Source organism: Typopeltis vanoorti, chromosome 21 (assembly GCF_054136105.1).
Source record: "Typopeltis vanoorti isolate ZY-2024b chromosome 21, IOZ_Tvanoo_1.0, whole genome shotgun sequence".
Taxonomy (NCBI): domain Eukaryota; kingdom Metazoa; phylum Arthropoda; class Arachnida; order Uropygi; family Thelyphonidae; genus Typopeltis; species Typopeltis vanoorti.
The window spans coordinates 103380253-103400857 of record NC_143569.1 but is presented as its reverse complement, the minus strand read 5'-3'; positions in this window follow the sequence as shown (position 1 = coordinate 103400857).

The window sequence follows — 20605 nt, the reverse complement described above, 5'->3', positions numbered from 1 at the left end:
TTAACCTTCATTAAACAGTAGTTTTCGGTGAAAATATTGAAACTAGGGTTCGGAGGAAAAACATAATATTCATAGTTGAAGCCTTGCCTTGAGCGAGCGCCTTGCAGTCAAACAATAACGTCCATTTTTTTAAAAATTATTTCTTTCCTGTCAGCTCACATTAGGTAGTAGATGATTTTGATTGCCCATAAAGCAGACTACATAGAAAGACTTCAGATCCAAGCTTGCTTGGCTAGAATTAGGTGCATTAAAAAGAAACTGTTCATCCTTTTCAGTTGAAGAACAAAATTTATATTTCAAAGCAAATCACCAGAATTTTTTTTGGCTAAAAGTTTGAAAACAAGAGATGTCTTGACGTTCATTTAACACAGAAAAGGGCGGAAATCCCACTATTATTTCAATCCCATCTAGTTGCACTAGCAATTGGTTATAAGAAAATTTTAAATGAACGTGAGTAAGCCGATTACCATCAGCGGGAATTTTATTTTATCGCTGGAACAACGGAAATTTTTTCATTGGAAGACATGCAGTTCTTCGGGAAGCAAGCCACTTAATAGAGACAGCACATGATTTGATGGACTCTCAGGGTACACAGTCAAAGTATCCGATCAGTTCTAGATTTGGTATCCATTTCTTGTTCTTCTTCTTATTATTATTATTCAGGATTTTCACAGTCATGAGATTTATATCTGCTGCAAATTTCTCTTCACTACTCCATGGCCTATGACCTCCCATTTCGTTGTTTCCAGCTCTTGTTTTTAGTCTTTCCGGTATAGTGTCAAAATTTCCAAAATTTTCGAATATTTTGTAAAAGGTAAAACCAATGCAATGGTATATCTTTCATTCAAATATTTTACCATTGCAGTTTGAATTATGTCTTTTTCCTCCCTCCTCGCTGAATTCAGAGACTGCAGTAAACTTTTCCTAACTAGTCTCCTAAGCCATTCACCAAACTCTTGTTACCTCGAGCAATGGTCAAACGGAAGAGAGCATTGGTTTGGGTTTTGTGTATGGTTAATTTAATAAGTGATGACTTGGAAAATAACGCTACCTTTGTTTTAAAAAACAAACACAAAAGATGTGGCATTTACTAACAAGGGATGTACCATTCAACTAAAAAAAAATAAAAACGAAGGGCATACAAACAGCACAGAGCAAAGTAACAAATAATTTTCTACAAGAGACTGTATTATAATTCCATCTTGCGCAGCCACAGCGCTCTTTAATGCTCCACCAGAACAAGACATAAATCTTAAATACACGAAATTAATCTAAACTATTCTGAGCTAAATAAAGCAGCGGTTTGCACAGTAAGAAAGAGAGATTTCTATTCATTAATAAAAGTGTTGAACATGATCATCCCATAGCTTCTAGGCTATTCACGGCTTCGCTTGAATATGTGTTTGAAAAACATGACTGCATCACAAGAGTATTAATATCTCATCATCATCATCATCATCATACGTATCAAGGATTTAGGCCTAGTATGGCCTGTTCGGCCTTAGAAGTCATCGTTGAATCGTTTAAGAGGACGTCCTGGTTTTCTTTTTCCTAATGGCTTGTACTTTAAGGATTGTTTTGGTAATCTTTCTGTTTTCATTCTTTGAACGTGTTCCATCCATTTATGTTTATATTTTTTAATTTTTTCAATTACTGGTTCTTGGTTTAATTCTTTCATAATATCTTCGTTTCTTTCATAATATCTTCGTTTCTTTTGTGATCAAATAGGGTATACTTTGCAGTTTTTCTCATAAACTTCATTTCTGCTGTTGTTAATCTTTGTTTGTCTTTTTGTTTTATTGTCCAGATTTCGCTTCCATACATTAAGACCGGTAGGGCTAATGTATTGTATACTTTTAGCCTGGTTTGTTTTTGAACTAGGTTTGGTTTAAATATAGAGTTAATTACTAATGTTATTTTTAAATATTTTGCAATTTTTATGTTTATATCTTTTTCATTTTCATAAGTGATCATACATCCCAGGTAGTTAAATGAATTCACCTGTTCTAAGATCTTGTTATCTAATACTATTTTAGTTCTTGCTGGATCTTGTCATTTAAAGGCCATAGTTTTTGATTTTTCCGTTGATATTATCATACCATAATCTTTGGATATCTCATTTAGATTTAAAATAGCTTTCTGTAAGTTATCTTCAGAATTTGTAATTATTATTTGGTCGTCTGCAAAGAGAAGATTGTTTAAGTTAACTGTAGGTGAAAGTTTAATTCCTTGATGTAAATTTTTACTCCATTTTATTATTATTTCATTTAAGTAGATATTAAAAAGAGTTACTGAGAGGGGATATCTCTGTCGGACCCTTTGGTTTATCTCTCTTGTATATGATAGCTCATGATTTAATCTTATTTGTTGATTATTTTCATATATATACTTGTGACAGCTTTTAGGATATTATTTGGTATTTGTCTTTCTTTTTATATGTTAAATAATATGTTTCTTTTAACTTTGTCAAATGCTTTTTCAAAGTCAATAAATGCAATATGTGTTTCTAAATTATATTCTCCTCTTTTCTCTATTATTAATTTTAGGCAGAAGGCTGGGTCTATACATGATCGTCCTTTTCTAAATCCATTTTGTACCTCTAGAATAAAGTTTTCGGAATATTTCATTAGTTTGTTATTTAAGATTCTGCTGTATATTTTGTAACAGGAATTTAGTACACTGATACCTCTATAGTTTTTAGGGTCATCTCTATTACCTTTCTTAAAGATAGGAATCACAATTGCTTTTTTCCATTCTATTGGGGGGATACCATTTGAGTAAATTTTATTTTAAAATAATAACAGTCTTCCTTTGAATCTTGTTCCTGCGTATTTATATAGTTCTGAACCTAGCTTATTTCCTTTTCATTTTCGTTAATTGTTTGCCAGTTGTCTTTTTTAAAATATTTGTCTGTCCACAGTTCTGTGTAGTAATTTAGAAATTCTTCTAATTTCAATTCAGTGTTTAATTTTATGTTTTCTTTGGTATCTGCATTTAGGTGTTTCAAAATCTTATATGCATTGGGTCTTATTTTATATAAATCATGTTCTAAATTAGAAACAAATTTATTCCACGATTCTCTATGTCTTTTTCTGACTTCTCTTTTAGCTATGGCTCTTATTCTTTTATATTCTATTTCATCTTCTAATCTTTTACTGCTTAACCATTTGTGATAGGCTTCTTTTTTCTTTTTGATTATTTCTTTGATTGTATCATCCCAGATCTTCAGTTTTTTTCTTTTATTGAATTTTTTGGTCTTTCCTAAGCTTTCATTTGCTGCTGCATTTAGTATCGTTTTTATATTAAGCAATTTTATTTCTATTTCTTCATTTTGTTTTATTTTATCTAGATACTGGTTAATTCTTTGTTCATATAGCCATTGTACATTTGTGTCATTCAATAGTCTAGTTTTATAAACAAATGTTTATATTTCTTTCTGTTCTTGTTACTTGTAGCCATTTAAGTGGTCACTGCTTATTTCATATGCTCTGTGAACTCTAACATCTAGTGTAAATTTTGATGTCTTTTCATTTAATATGAAGTAATCTAATATTGATTTCCTTCCTCTTGCTGCACAAGTATATTTATGTATGTCTTTATGTTTATAGAAGGAATTCATTATTTTTAGGTTATTATAAACTACAAAGTCAATCAATTTTTTACCATTTCTGTTTAGAGTGTGTTCTCCATGTATTCCTATATTATTATTAATTTTCGTGTTTCCAATTCTTGCATTTAAGTCTCCTGCTAAAATTATGTAATCATTTTTATTTATTTTTTTATATATGTTTTGTAGCTGATTATAAAAATCAATATTATCCTTTTTCTCTTCCTTCTTCTGGGACATATAAACCAGTTATTGTTAAATAGTCTCTATCTATTTTTATTCTAGCTTCTATTATTCTTTTATTCCATAATTTATAATGTTTTAACTGTTTTGAAAGGGAGTTATGAATCCAAATCATGACTCCTGCTTGTGCTCTTTGGTCTCTGTCGACTCCACTGTATATCACATTAAAATTTTCACTTCTCATAGTTCGTTTTAATTTCTTTTTTGTTTCAGTGATTACTGCTATTTTAAAATTTCTTTCATTTAATAACTGGTCTAATTCTATTTCTTTATATACTATTCCTCTTACATTCCAGTTTGCTATGTGTATTATATTTTGTCGTTTCCATTTTCGTTTTCCCTTTTCCATTCCATGGTCGTTTCCCATAGATTCAATCTGATTATCTTTTTCTGTCAGCTTACAAGTATGGTTATGTTCTCCATGTCAAGGGACTAGCCTGACGATGGAATAGTTCAGTGTGTAGGGCTGCTACCTTAAGGCTTCTGAACTCGCCTTCTTCCGAATTTAAACCCATAGGAGGAATAGGGTATATTGAAGGGGAAAAGGTAGATTATAGAAGAAATATAGTAAGGTTTATAGGGAGGACATGGTTGTAAGGCCAGAAATGAAAAGACCCCATGGCCCTCGAGTACTCAAATAGCACAAGGGTCATAAAGTAAGAAGAGTTGGCTGATAAGGCCTTATAGGAAAGATTAAAGTAAGTGGGTCTTCCTCAAAGTAGAAGAAGGAGAGGATAGGATCCAGCTAGGGGTACATGGTAGCCATGAGTAGTTTTATTTAAAATTCTAGTTAAGGGGATCATTAACAATAATGAGTCTCCTTGAAAGATGCCCCTTTTTATGTTTACCTCTCCAATTTCTTCTCTATTTTTAACCAACGTTGTGTTCCAGTTTTTCATGCTGGATTGCAAAAATGTTTTCGCGTTTTCGCTAATACCGAATTGTTTTGTGCATTTTAAATCCAACTATGAGGCACCGAATCAAACGCTTTTTTATAATCCATCCAAGCCATATGAAGATTGGTTTTTCTGCGTTTGCAATTTTTAAGAATCATTTTATCAATCAGCAAGTGGTCTTCTGTGCCTCTTGAATTTTTGCTGTTACCTTTTTGTTCAATTGGGAGAACAGAATTTGCTTTAAGATAGCTGTATATTTTTTCAGCTAGTATGCCTGTGAGTAGCTTAAAAGTTGTTGGCTGGCAGGTTATTGGTCGGAAAGTGTTTGGGTTTGGATCTTTTTCTTTATACTTTATGATCAAAAACGTTTTCCCTGCTGTGAGCCACTCTTCTTTGCTTTTTCCTTCTAAAACATCATAAAATTGGTTAGCAAGTCTTTCATGTAAGCCTGTTAGATATTTCAACCAGTAGTCATGTAATTCATCCTTCCCGGGTGTTGACCAATTTTTTATTTTTTTAGCTTGCTTTTGAACCATTTCAGTTGTTATTTTCAGTTGGTCCATTTTTCGTTCTTGAAATTCGTTCATAATATGTTCAATCCATTATGCCTTGTTAATGTGCCTCTTAGGGTTGTCGCATAGGTTTTTCCAAAGCTTTAGTAGTGTATTTTCTTTGTCTCTGGTATATATATTTATATTTTCTTTAAGGTTATCATTCCTGCAGCAATCAATTTTCTTGTAAAACTGGTACTTATTTGCGCGAAACTTCGAATTTTGCTTGTACTGTTCAATGCATGCACTGTATCTTCTTATTTTAGCTGCAACTGCAACTATTTTTTGCTTCACTTCCTCTAATACTTCATCAATAGGTTGTGTTCCAGTATTATATCTCTTTATGAGGTTATTTCGGATTTTTGTATTTTTCAGCTTCTTTTCCTTAAGGTTTTTCAAATTGCTCACGTCTGCTCTGAGTTTAAGAATTTTATTCTCCAGTCGATGCTTCCATTTTGGTTCTTGAGCCTTATTGTTTTTGGGTTCACTAATCTTATATCCTAATTCAGATGTTACGACGTAGGCTATTGAGTACATAAGTTGATTCGTTTGCCCAATAGTTCCAGTAGGAATATCGCTTGAAGCTTTATTGGCCTCTTGTAGGAGTTCCTTCAGTTTTTGTTGAGGTACTTGTCTCTATACTCGAAGCCTAACTCGTTCCTGGTTGCTGTTAATTTGCTCGTTAATTTTTCGTGCGAGTTCTTGTTCCTTATCTGATAGCTTCCTTTCAACTATTTGTATATTTTCAAAATTTTCAGCATTCTGCACGTTGGAATCTAGTTCTGCTTCATTCGTATTCTTGGTCACTTCAGGGTCAGTACGGTCTCATTTTGCAGCTTGAGGTTTCAGTGCTTCCAGCTCAAGTTCACTAAATATCTTCCGTTTGATAATGAAGCTGCGTTGCTGCATAAGCCTTTCGAATGAAATTTCAGAATTTGGGTGTCGTTCAAGCCAAAGTTGGAACATTCGTTTCTGAAATCCCTTAACTGATGGGTCTGAACTGTAGAAGCACTGCATGACTTGTCTAATTTCAGCCATGCTCTACTTTTTCCTAGTAAATACTTTCGAGTTCTGTGAATCTTGCTCCTGTATGTGTATATATATATATATATAGTCACAACTGTTGTATGGAAAGCAAAGTCTGAGTGCGAAATGAAACTGGTTCTGCGTGCTAAAGAGAATCCTATCGATATGCTGCAAGTAAAAGAAAGAATGAATAACTCTTCTAAATGCAGATGGCATGAAGATTACAGATGCAGAAGAGGTTGTTCAGCTAATGAGTGCCCATTTCGTTAAAAGCTATCAACCTGGTGTACGCAACATTGAGTTCACTGCTATCTCTTCACTGGATAAAGAAATGCATGTGTATGAGGACGAGGTATTAGAGCTGTTGCACAAATTGAGTAAGAATTCAGCAATAGGGCCTGTTGGGATGTCAGCACATGTGCTGAAAGAGTATTCATATGAACTGTCCATTCCTTTGCCCATGCTGTTTAATATGAGTCTCGAAACAGAGAAGATATAGCAGCAGTGTATGGTAATTCCAATGCACAAGAGTGGTGCAATGATTGATATATCTAACTATTCACCAACTAGTATCTCAAGAGTGGTGGAGGTGGTGAAGATTTTCGAAAAATTGGTCAGGGCTAGCATTCAGAAATGGGTTGACAGTGGGAAAGGACAGGTCGTTTCAGCAACTTGCTCATACTATATATCTTTGTTACATTGAACGAGACAAGGGTAATGGATACACCATGATACACCATCATTTAAATTTTGCTAAGAATTTTGACAGAAGACAGCATGACAGACTGTTGCATAAATTAATCGTATATTAAAATGTTTTCACATAATGCTTTATAGATTAATATTTCTGTGTGTGTGTGTGTCGGTGCAATATCTTTAATCGATGTAGTTTGCTTGCTGTTATTCTGACTTTATTGTATAGGCAGTTTGTATGACTATTCCAACTTTGATCAGCATCGCGAAGTGAAGTCAGAGATAACGTGTTGGTTTATCTGTGTGATGGTTGTGGTTTTATGATTAGCGCTTCATTTATAGGAGGATGGATGTTGAATAGTGAGATACTTAGTTTATATGGGTTTCGGGGTTTCTGAATATCATTAGCTTTGTTTTTTCAAGGTTTATATATATGCCGTTTTCATTACACACGGGTTTCTCATTCTCAGCAAAAATTGCATGAGCAGAAGTATTACTTAAATAATACGCCTTGAAGACAGCAATAAAATTCTGGACCTTGGATTGCAGCAGTAATGAATGGGATGGTATGGTAACTTCGAATCGACGTAATTCGTATCCGTCCGAAGTCGGTGTATGGCTATATGTATAACAGCTCGCTGTCGTCAAAATGTATTTCTTTATTCATTGATTTTATTTTTCTAATTAGCGTTCAATTACTGGAAAGAATATTTAAAAAATTTAAAATTTATAAAGTTTTCACAAAAATTATAAATAATAGAATAAAATCTAAACTAGAGGGAATGCAATCCTGTGAACAAGCTGGATTTAGGAAGAATTACAATACTTTGGACCATATTCACACATTAGGATAGCTCGTTGAAAAATCAATTGAATACAATAAACCCTTATGTCTGGCCTATATAGACTATGAAAAAGCATTTGATTCAGTTAAAATATCTGCAACACTAAAAGCCCTTGAAACCCAGGGAACTTAGAAACCATATATTGAAACACTAAAACATATTTACAATAATGCAATTTCTGTAATTAAATTATATAAAAACAGTGAAAAGTTCAAAAGGCCGACAGCATATCTCCCAAATTATTTATAGCTGCACTAGAGGAAATCTTTAGAAGCCTTGATTGGGAAACAAAAGGAATAAACATAAATGGGGAAAGGCTGCATCATCAGACTTTGCAGATGATATTGTCCTGATAGCAGATAATCTTGAAGATCTGGAAGAAAGGCTAAATCAGCTAAACGAAGCCTCCAGAGAAATTGGATTAAAAATAAATAGAGAAAAAACAAAAATAATGATGAATAAATACATAAACCATAGAACTATCAAAGTTGAAAACCATGAAATAGAACAAGTTACTTCACATGTATATTTGGGCCAATTGTTATCCTTTGAGGAGTGCCAAAGAAAAGAGATTGAACGAAGAATTCACCTTGGATGGATGGCTTATGGGAAAATGAGAGACATATTCAGAAGTGACATCCCTATGAGTCTAAAAATGAAAGCTTTAGACCACTGCATACTTCCTGTCCTAACATATGGAGAAGAAACATAGACATTAACAGAAGCCCTAAACAAAAAGCTGAGAACAACACAACATCGCATAGAAAGAAGTATGCTAAAAATAAGATTAAGAGATAGGAAGACAAATATCTGGATAAGATCTCAAACAGGTGTCATGGATATTGTAAAATACATTAAACAGACTAAGTGGAGATGGGCTGTACCATATTGCCAGATGCAGTGACGGGAGATGGGCTAGAAACACAACAGATCTTAAATTGATCTGAAACCGCAGCCTCAGCCGGCTGCGGTTTCAGATCAATACCGACTGAGTTACGGTGGTCTTTCCTAGATAACTGAAAAGCGAAAAATCAGTTAAACTCTTATTCAGAATAGGCATGATATGCCGTATGATATTCTTACAAATATGCATGGAATTAAATATTTCTAAAAAATTTTTAAGTTTCTTTCATTGAAATATGTTAATCTAATTTCTTAATTAATGTTAGGAACGGACTGAAAATACAACCGTAACCGTCCGCATAATTCCGATGTATTCTGTTGTTATTTATTATGCAAAAACTCACCATTACCCCCACTTCAGTATGGCATAATTTTTTGGATAAGTGTGTGTGTGTGTGTGTGTGTGTGTATGTGTGTGTGTGTGTGTGTGTGTGTGTGTGTGTGTGTGTGTGTGTGTGTGTGTGTGTGTGTGTGTGTGTGTGTGTGTGTGTGTGTGTGTGTGTGTGTGTGTGTGTGTGTGTGTGTGTGTGTGTGTGTGCGTGCGTGCGTGCGTGCGTGCGTATGACAAATGAAGCGAAGTTCATTCCCACGAGTCATCACGTCAGGGAACTTTATTGGCTGCGATAACTTCATTCCCACGAGTCATCACGTCAGGGAACTTTATTGGCTGCGATAACTTCATTCTATCTTTTCTATTCAGAATGGATGTGGATGTAGAAAGTTTCGGTTTTCTTTCTACAGTCGTTCTATAAGAAAACGTCTTTTATGTAGGACATTTGCTGTTTCCAAAGGTTCCAAAGTTTGATGGGGACCTCATGTGTTGCAAGCAAAGATGTTTAGCCTCATGGTATATTTTGTAAAGGAAATACTCGCTAAGACGAACACACGTTATTAGCTTAGCTGAAGAAAGATTAGATAAAGGCATTTCATAAATAATGAAGTACACTGGAATCGCACGTTTATCCATTGTAGAACCTAGGCTTTCTTTATGCTTCGGAATGTGGATGATATTTTTGCTGTATAGCAATTTTATTTTCTTGACTGCAGGATTTCATCACTATGATTACAGAGTTCATGTTGGAATTATGTTCTTCCTGAAGTAGAAAAGGGTCATTGCATTTTCGTTTATTTTTAGGCCTCTTTACTCTTCATCGGTCAGAGGGATGAAGCCTTCAGATTTCTGTTTTTCGAAGTAAACCTACATCGGACTTTACATCCATGATCAACCACATCACCATTCGTGATGTGGTTGATCATAAATATAATTCAAAATTTGGCACCATTAAGGAATATTTGCCGAGGACGCCCGTTAAGCTCCACTGAGGAGTTCTTGACACAAGTACCACATTTTATAAAGAAAACTTTCTTCTATCATCTTCACTAAGTCCGAGGTGAGCCAAGTCATTCAACCGTTTTGAAGATCTCATGTCGTCTGACTCTCAAGAATTTTAACCGTATTACAATCACTTATCTCAAGGATGTTTCTGGTGGAATCTACTCCAATCTGTGGAGTAGAATTCTTGAAATATTCGAGACGCTAATATATATATATTTTTTTAATTCTAGGCTCCACGAATATATACTTTTGTCTTATGCTTACTTTTTATCAGATTCGTAGGTTCGGAATTTATCTTAAATCAGGTATATGAAATTATCCGAAATAACAAAAATATAAGTTATTATTAGAGCCTTTTCTTGTAAAATCTTTTTTTAATTATTATTTAGGATAAAGAATCCTCCCAGTTTCCTTTATAAAAGTTGACATTTATATTTTTAACATTTATTACATGTTCCGTATGAAAATCGAGATGTATTTGGCCTTTCCTCTATATTTTCGCGAAACATTTCTACACATTTCGTATTCGTATCTCTTCCTCTGGTTTTATTTCAATGCGAAACACATTTCCAAATAACTCAAATATTTTTCTACTCTATCTTAGTACAACCTGTCTCAGTCCATAGACAGAAATGAGACAAATGTGTTTTTTTTTTTTTTTTTACTTTGGTGGTATTTGTGCCTAGGAAATCACCTTTGTCTGCCATTCAAGAAACTAGTGATGTTTCGTATTAATCATTTTATGTTTGGGTTCAATTTGATATTGGAACAAATTGTGTTTAATATCATATTGCTTGGTAATCTTCTTTAGTTGAGTATCTAGATAGATATAATTACAAAACACCATGAGAAGGTGAAGTTTACCAGATCAGAAGCTTCGATTGGTTCACCTGCAGTCCCTAGAAGCTACTGCAGTTGCTCCACAGTTAACTACTCAAGCGATTTTCACGCATTTGCTAAATCTTTAAGAAAAGGGGAAATATACAAAAATAACTAGCAGAAATGGAAGGATGGATGACCGGCGTTAATTACGACAGTCCTCGATCCACAGAATACGAGTGAAATAAACTGAATACAGAATTGGGTTTCTTTTTTTTAATTGCGATATTTGATTGGTAGTTAATCAAGCAGACGGGAGAAGTAGCAATCATAATGTTGCAAGTGCTAAGCAGAGATCAAGCTTGATTACTTGTTGTTACATGAAATTATAATTATAAGCTATGAAACTAACTCAGAGGGTGACTTGGTTATTGAATAACAAACTAACATGCACAGATAAAGAAGTTATTATTCCACTTTAGAAGTCGATGATGCGTCCACATTCGATTACTGTGCTTATTCTGGTCGCTGGATACTTTAGAGATAAGTAAGTGGTAGAAAAAGATTCAGAGCCAAGTGACTATGTTGGTGAGTGGTGCAAAGAATGCTCTCTACATTGATATATTGAGACCTTGGGCATCGCCGGCCCGATCAAATTTTTGAGTGTGTTCAGGGATTTTTTTTCCGCCTTTCGGTCGAAATTATATATGCGGTAGATATGTTCCGCAGAAAACCGCATAGAAAAAATCGCACAAAAAAGGCCTAACTTACGCTGAAAAATTAGGGATACTTTCCATAATTTTCTAAAACCGTATAAAAAAAGTTTATAAAAATTCAGAAACATAAGAATGCCTAAGTTTGTTTTAAAGCTTTATTCGTTTAATTTTATTGAAAACTAACATTTTTTTTTTTTACATTTTGTCATCAGAATTATCGTCGCTATTAGACAATATTCGGCAACGTTTGTGAACTGGTGCGAAATCACTTTCATCACCAGAAGGGATAGTCAGCGCATCAGATCTGTATGGTAAAGGCAATGGTTCTTCAAAAATAGAATTAGCTTCACCCTCGTTCTGTGCTGATTTTTTCTTCTGACAATGTAATCAGTGATTAAACTTTGCGATGATGATTTCACTAATTTTTTATACAGCTCGCAATATGCAGACATACAGTTCTTCAGCTCACGTTGAAATTAAAAGGCTCGTTCAGAATTTGTGTCGTTAACAAGAAAATGATTTTTCAATTTATTGCACAGTTCAAGACCTCCTCGAATTATATTTGCAGTGAGGGGGACAGGTTTTTCTTCCGCTTTACTATCGTTTTTTGGATCTTTGACGATGTCTAAAGTTAATCGATATCCAATAATATCCTCGTCACTTAAGGCATTATCCACAAGCAATTCGTCTACATCGTTCTGGCTAAATGTATCAAAACCTTCTCCACCAATTTTGTGTGCCAAAGTAATGATTTCAGCTGATAATGTAGATGTTTGCATGATTGCACTATTTGCAACACATCCAGGCCAAGCTGCTTTCCAGCAGGCATTTAAAGTTTGTGGTCTTATTTCAGCGATAGCAGATGCAAAATGATTTAAACAGTCCAAAATAGAATTTTTTTTTCAAACGTCAGTTACTGTTAATGATTCATTTTCTAGTTTATCCAATATAAATTGAAAATTGTGCTTAAAGTAATATTTTTTAAAAAGTAGCAATTAAGCTTTGATCTAATGGCTGAATAATGCTTGTTGCAATGGGTGGAAAAAATACTACCTGCACCTTTGGATGTTCTAAATGCGGATGACATGGTACATTGTCAACAATTAAAAAAACTTTAAAATCGAGAACGTTTTGCTTCATATATGTTTCCAATTCTAGTAAAAAGCAATTATTGAGCCATTCAGCAAATACAGCAGTTGTTACCCAGGCCTTTGTATTAGCCATCCAATGTACCGGCAGCTGTTTTAGATCTTTGCCTTTTAGAGCACGTGGTCTTAGAAATCGATTTACTAGAAGGAGTTTCAACATTCGATCTCTTGATGCATTGTACAAATAACAACGTTACTATATCTTTGCTTGCTTTAAAGCCACTTGCTTTTTTCTCAGACTTTGCGATGTAAGTTCGACTAGGCATTTTCTTCCAAAATGCCTAGTCGAACCAGCATTAAACACTTGATCGGGACAATACACACCATCTGCAATAATATTTGGCTAACTTTTCTTGAAAATGTTTGGCTGCTTCTTCATCTTCTGCTTCAACCTCGCCTTTAATCTTCACGTTATGAAGTGCATTCCTTTTTAAAAACCCGGTTAAACAATCCTTTGCTAGCCGAAAATTCTTTATCCGCCTGGGAAGCGGAAGTAGACGGCTCCAATTGCTTCATCTGTTCATTCATAGAACCTAAGAGCTTTTTGTTTAATTAAATAACCACTTATAGGAATTATTCTTTTAGTTAATTTAATTAAAATTATGAGCGGTCATTCCGTGTTTTCTAATAAAGCATCTCTCGAGTACGATGATAATTTGGCACTTAGTTTTGTGCCAGTAATGACAGATTTTCTTATTGCGACTTCATTCTTTTTAATTGCTCTTATAGTAGATTCGCTTAAATTAAAATGTTTACCATCGCTGTAGATCCTTCTCCTTTTTCTAAGCGATCTAAAATTGCAGATTTTATTTTCAAAGAAATTGCTTTTCTTTGGTGCTTTTTTTTCTCCATTGGACAAATTAAATCTTTAAAATAACAATTAGCACAATTTATACTTTCGATAATAAAAAAGACAAACAGGTACTCAGATGCAAAAGTAAACTTCACGAGCACTCACTGCTTACACGTTATCACGTTACGTTAGAATGTGCTGCAACACGCTATTCATTATGTACAACGGCGATGAACGAATTGGTCAAAAACACGCGAAATCACGTGCTTTATAGATAAACGTTTTCGACTGTTATACAAGTAAAATAGTTGCCACTTTAAAAACTACAATGATCATAAAAGAGCAAGTAATTTTTATCCGTGTAATAAAAATAAACTCATCCCACAATACGGATTAATTATCCCAGGGTTTCCAAACTGTGGTCTCCGGAAGGTGAATAAGTGTTCTGCGAGAAGTTTCTCCTGGAATTTGTCATTTTAGTTTTTAAGCATTTTTTGTGAATAAATATGTTATAATGGAAATATTCTGAGGAGAATACCACTCGTGAATATGTCGAAAAGCTGAGACCCAGAACGTCTAAATAGCATCTGTGTAACAAATGTTAGTGACCAAGCCGTGTATTTTAAACGTGGAAGTATTCATGAATTATCGTTAATTTTCACACATCGAATTCTTTCAACAATCGGGAAAGGGAATACCGCTGTTTATGACCGGTCATAAACATTGCCGGCAAGCCTATTACAACAATGGGCGGCGTATTCTCTGTTCTAAAAACTCAACGAAATAACATCTGTGTTGCAAATGTTGGTGACAATCAGCAAGGAAGTATAAAGAAACTTTTTCCACTGAAATTGAAGATCAAGGTAGTCTGTATCCGGTTCTCAGATCTAGTAATACTGAATACTTTATTCACAAGTTTGTATTGTAAGGTGAAAGTGCTTGTTTCGAAACAGTAGTGCCGTGATTTTTTAAAAGTAATAGGCCTTATGTAGTTTGTTTATGTTTTTTGTTATGTCTCTAAGCATTTCTTGATGGCAGTGTAGCAGTTCTTAATAGCATGAAGGGCTGCTAAGGAATCTGTGAAAAATGTAAACTCCTGCAGGTTTTGTTTGTCCAAATATTGCACTGCTGTGTTAATGGCTATTAATTCTGCATGATATGAGTTGCATCCAATACTGTTAGTTGTTTCTAGTTCTATATTATGAGAACCATAGATGAGTACGCCGCTCCCAGAATTGCGATTTGGATTTTTGGTGCCATCTGTGTAGATCTTTATTGAGTCGGGTCCACATTCCATTATTTTTGAAAGGGTTAATGATCTCAAGATTTAAGGGTTTTCTAGGCTTTTTTTCTCGTGTTTCCCTATTTCAGAGTTGATAACTATATTTTTCCTGTCTTGATTTGGAGGAAATGCTGGGTAGTCGGCTATTTTATTTGAACAATCCAAGGGAATTTTATTTTCTATGATTTCATGCATTGTTGATTTTTTCTGTATTCTGTTTGTTGGTTTCCAGTTTTTAAAAAATTCACTTGTTCTATGATGTGCAAGGTTGGCTCCTTTTTCTACAAATTTGGTAAGATTTTCTTGCCACCTAATTTTTAAAGGAACAAGGTTGAATTCTAATTCAGCTATTTTTCCAGGATTTATATTCCTTAGTCCACATATAAGTTTAGCTGCATTTTTCTGAATTTTTATAAACTTGTCTAAACTGGTTTGTGATGTTTGCATCCAGATAGGTGAAGCATATTCCATTATGGGACGGATAATAGAGGTATATGTGACTTTTAAGGTTTTAGCATCGGCTCCCCACTCTTTACCTGAGATACTTTTCATGATATTTAGTCTTCTTTTTGCTCTGACTGCAACATTGTTGATATGTTTACTGAAGCTTAGCGATGGATCCAGAGTAACTCCAAAGTATTTGGGGTTTTCATTAAATGTAATTAGTTGACTGTTTAGCTTAATCCTTGGTCTCCACTTTCTGAGGTAGTTATTAATAGTAAAAACACAGATTTTTGATTTAGTATGGTTAATTTTGATTTTTTTGGTTTTCACAGTATGTAGCTAAACTTTCAATGGCTTTGTTTAAGTGACCTTCTGCTGTTTCTAGGTTGTTGTGAGCTGAGAATAAGACCAAATCATCAGCAAACATGGCTATCTTTGTTTCCTTATTTATATTTTTATCTAAGTCATTAAAGTAGATGGGAAAAAAGAAGTGGGCTCAAAATGCTACCTTGCGGGAGTCCCTGTCTTATTTTCACTTTCAGGGAAAAGGTATTATTTATTCTAACTCGAATTTTTCTATTTCTTAGAACGTCATAGATCCAGTTAAGGACTTTCCCTTCTATTCCAATATGACAAAGTTTGGAAAAGAATTTCTGCCTCCACACCTTGTCAAAGGCATTGCTAAAATCTATAAAAGCTGCAATGGTGGATTTGGTCTGGAAGTTATCTTGAATTGTCTGGGTTAAGTAGAAAAGTTGATCAGTTGTTGAGTGATTTCTTCTAAAGGCAGCCTGAAAATGTGACAGTATACTATGTTCGTTTAGATAGTAATTCGAACGTTGGAGTATCATTTACAACTACAATAAACTGCTAAAGTCCTCATGTATTAATATTCTTCTGGGTAGTTCTGATTGTTATAATACGATTTCTTTCAGTTGCTGTTGAATGTTGCAAACACTTCACCAGGTTGTCTTCTTGTAGTGGGATTTTTCTATGGCTAGTTTAGGTTGTTATACAGGTTGCAGATGGGTCCTCCACATTCTTGAAATGGTTAGACCATCATTTTTGTTGAGATTTGGATTGTGTTTGAGCATTTCACATGACTCTTTAAATTTTCTCTCAAACCAGGTTTTGGTGCGGTGTAGGGACTTGGTATTTATCCAATCAATTCTGTGGTATGTTTGGAGTGTGGGGTCAGAAAGGCCTGTTTTTCCAAAATGGAGGTATTTAATGTGTAGTTTGTGTTCGTCTTGTCTAATTGAGATAGTTCGCCCTGTTTCCCCTATTCATGGTATGTTACTTGTGCATTGTATTTTGTATACCCCTGGGTGGGCTAGGTGTGGAAGAGGATCTTTACAAGAACTGAGTAGGTGTCTTAACTTATTTGGGGGTTTCAATGTGGTTTTAATGTTGCATTTGCGTAGTTTTCTGTCTATGTTTTCAGAAATACCTCTAACATAAGGAATGGCAATAGCATTCTTGAAATCTTTTTTGTTCTTACTAGTATCTTTATCGAGAATCTCGTGAATATTTTTTACTGTATCCATTCCTTATAAATCTTTGGTTGATGATCTTGTATTCCTGGTTTAGAGTTTGTTCATTTAAATAAATTGTTAGAGCTCTGTGTTTAAGGGTGCTTATGACACCTAGTTTTTGTGTTGGGTGGTGGTAAGAATTTTTGTGTATGTATTGGCCTGTGTGTAGGTTTGCGGTAAACTGAGAAGGAGAGACAGCCAGAGGGAAGACGTGTGACGAGTGTGTCTAGGAAAGGAAGAGAGTTTTTTTTTTTCCATTTCAATGGTGAATTGGATATGTTTCTGTTGTTTGTATAGGTGGCTAAGGAATGTATTTAGAACTTCGTGGCCGCGGGGCCAAATGGCGAAAATATCGTCGACGTATCTGAGCCAAATTTTATGTGGACAAAGAGGGCCGTGATGTCGTGTGAAAATATGTTCTGTAAGAACAAGATAGTGTCATTGATTGGGACATTGGTGAAAAGGGAAGTTATGTCAAAGCTGACTAATAAATCTTGGTTGTTGAGTGTAATGTTTTTAAGTTTATTAATGAAATGTTGTGTATTTTTATGTAGGAAGGGGACTGACGTACCAATTCCTTGAGTGTGGCCGCTAATATTTTGGCTAAGTAAAATACTCAACAATTGGCAATTCCTTCAACAATCGGACGTAGTGGTGTTTCTGGTTTGTGTATTTTTGGCAGGCCAAAATTCTGGGCGCACGGGCATAATGAGGTAGTAAATTTTTTTGTTGATTCTTCGGGCCATGTATGGACGGATTTGATTAAATCAGTTGTTTTCTTTTTTTTACGTTTTGTGGGGTTGTAGTTTACCATTTGGTAGGTGTTGTGGTCCGATATCAAATGGTTCATTTTTTCAATGTACGGTCTAAAAGGACAGTGGCATTGCCTTTATCTGCTTTCGTGATTATAATGTCTTGGTTATTTTTTAAGGATTTATGGGTTAGATTTTCGGTTTTGTTTAAGTTGGTGCTAAGTTTTTTGTTTGAATTTAGTATACACGACGTTTCCATTCGTATTTTATCAGCCAAATTGGTGGGGAGGGATCTTAAACCTCTCTCTATATGATAAACGATATCAAGTTTGTTCACTGACCTCGGAGCAATCGTGTAGTTCAAATCTTTCTTTAGCAGTGAGAGTTCACCTTGGGTGAGGTTGTGGTTTGATTGGTTGATAACCAAGCTGTGGTCCGATGGTGGTTCGTTGCTCCTAACTTCGTTTATGGGCGATTGGCTGCTCCTTATGATGTCGGTTTGTGGCTTCCTGATGGTCTTGTGATTTTCTGTTGTTGTAGGGCTTGAAAGAATTTCAAGCCCTACAACAACAGAAAAGCCAAACAATTAGTGGCGAAACTCAAGGAATTGGTAGGTCAGTCCCCTTCCTACATAAAAAATACACAAAGTTCCATTAATAAAATTAAAAACATTACACTAAACAACCAAGATATATTAATCAGCTTTGACATAACTTCCCTTTTCACCAATGTCCTAATCAAATACACTATCTTGCTCCTACAGAACATATTTCCACACGACATTACGGCCCTCTTTGCCCACATACTCCGCTCCGGATATTTCGTGTGGCAAAACAATTTTTACCTTCAAAAAGAAGGTAAAGCCACGGGCTCACCGCTTTCCCCCCAATAGCCTAACTTTTATATGGAAGACTTTGAGCAACGTGCTCTAGAGGCAGCATGTCTAAAGCCCAAAATTTGGGTCAGATACGTAGACGATATTTTCGCCATTTGGTCCCACGGCAGCGAAGCTCTAAATACATTCTTTAGCCACCTAAACAAAAACACAAACGTATCCGATTCACCATTGAAATGAAAAAAAAAAAACTCTCCTCCTTTCCTAGACACACTTGTCACATGTCTTCCCTCTGGCTGTCTCTCCTTCTCAGTCTACGGCAAACCTACACCCACAGGCCAGTGCATACACAAAACTTCTTATCACCACCCAACACAAAAACTAGGTGTCATGAGCACCCTTAAACAGAGAACTCAAACTATTTGTTCAAATGAACAAACTCTAACCAGGAATACAAGATCAGCAACCAAACATTTATAAAAAAATGGATACTTATAAAAAATTCGAATTTCTGTATAAGAAAAAATTCCATTCGCATCACAGTCTGCCTAACAACAAAGTGATTTTTAACTTTTCAGATTACAAGCTTTCTAATCATGAATCAGAAATCCTAAAAAAGGGTTTCAATTTTGAAATCTCCCCTAATTTTATCCCTAAAATGGATTTCATATGTGGGATAGAAAAAAGTATTTTTCCTCTTCCAGAGGCTACAGCAAATGCTATCAGGTTCAAGAGTACGATTATTCTTGCTTCAGCAAAACCACCAATACCTAATATCACTCCTTATGATAAGAAAGCTCTCCGCAACTTACGTAACAACAAAGACATTATAATAATCCTAAAAAAGGGTTTCAATTTTGAAATCCCCCTTATTTTTATCCCTAAAATGGATTTCATATGTGGGATAGAAAAAAGTATTTTTCCTCTTCCAGAGGCTACAGCAAATGCTATCAGGTTCAAGAGTACGATTACTCTTGCTTCAGCAAAACCACCAATACCTAATATCACTCCTTATGATAAGAAAGCTCTCCGCAACTTACGTAACAACAAAGACATTATAATAATCCTAAAAAAGGGTTTCAATTTTGAAATCCCCCTTATTTTTATCCCTAAAATGGATTTCATATGTGGGATAGAAAAAAGTATTTTTCCTCTTCCAGAGGCTACAGCAAATGCTATCAGGTTCAAGAGTACGATTATTCTTGCTTCAGCAAAACCACCAATACCTAATATCACTCCTTATGATAAGAAAGCTCTCCGCAACTTACGTAACAACAAAGACATTATAATAACAAAAGCCGTAAGGAAATTCAACGATCATTCTCAACTCGAAAGATTACTTTGCTAAGATTAACTTGTTACTAGCAGACAGTTCCACTTACCAAGTCAGATAAAAATCCCATCATGAGCAATCATCTGGAGACCAGTGCTCTTATCCGCAATATGACCGGTTGATCGGATGAACTTAAAAAACAACTTAAATCATTACATCCTATTACTTTATGGGGCTCCTAAGATTCATAAAGAAAACGTACGTCTTCGTCCAATAGTTGATGGAAGATCCTCACCTACATACCTACTAGCAAAGCATCTGGCAAAATTAATGAACGGAACAATTAGACACACAGAGACCTACATTAAAAACTCTCAACAATTTGTAGAAAAAATCAAGAGTATTAAAATATCAGAAACGGACATTATCGCTATTCTTGATGTAGTGTCCTTATTCACTAATGTACCGATCGTAGAGGTGGTTAACATTCTGAAAGATCTTTTCCCTCAAGACATCACAAAGCTGTTTCATCATTGCCTGAAATCAAATTTCTTCAAATTTAACAACATTGTATACAAACAATTGGAAGGTCTAGCCATGGGTAGTCCTTTGTCACCACCATGTGCAGACCTTTTTATGGAAAAACTTGAAAAGGATATTCTTTCCACCATTGTACCGAAACCGTCAGAAACGGTGGAGATATGTCGATGATGTGTTCATCATCTGGAAAGATACCATGGAAAACCTTCTCGTGTTTCTGAACAAAATCAACTCACTACACAATAAGATCAAATTCACTATAGAACTAGAGAAGAACAAAGAACTTCCTTTTCTTGACATCCTAGTGAGGAGAAAAGATAACAATTTCCAACTGTCCATTTACAAGAAACCCACAGATACTGGTAGAT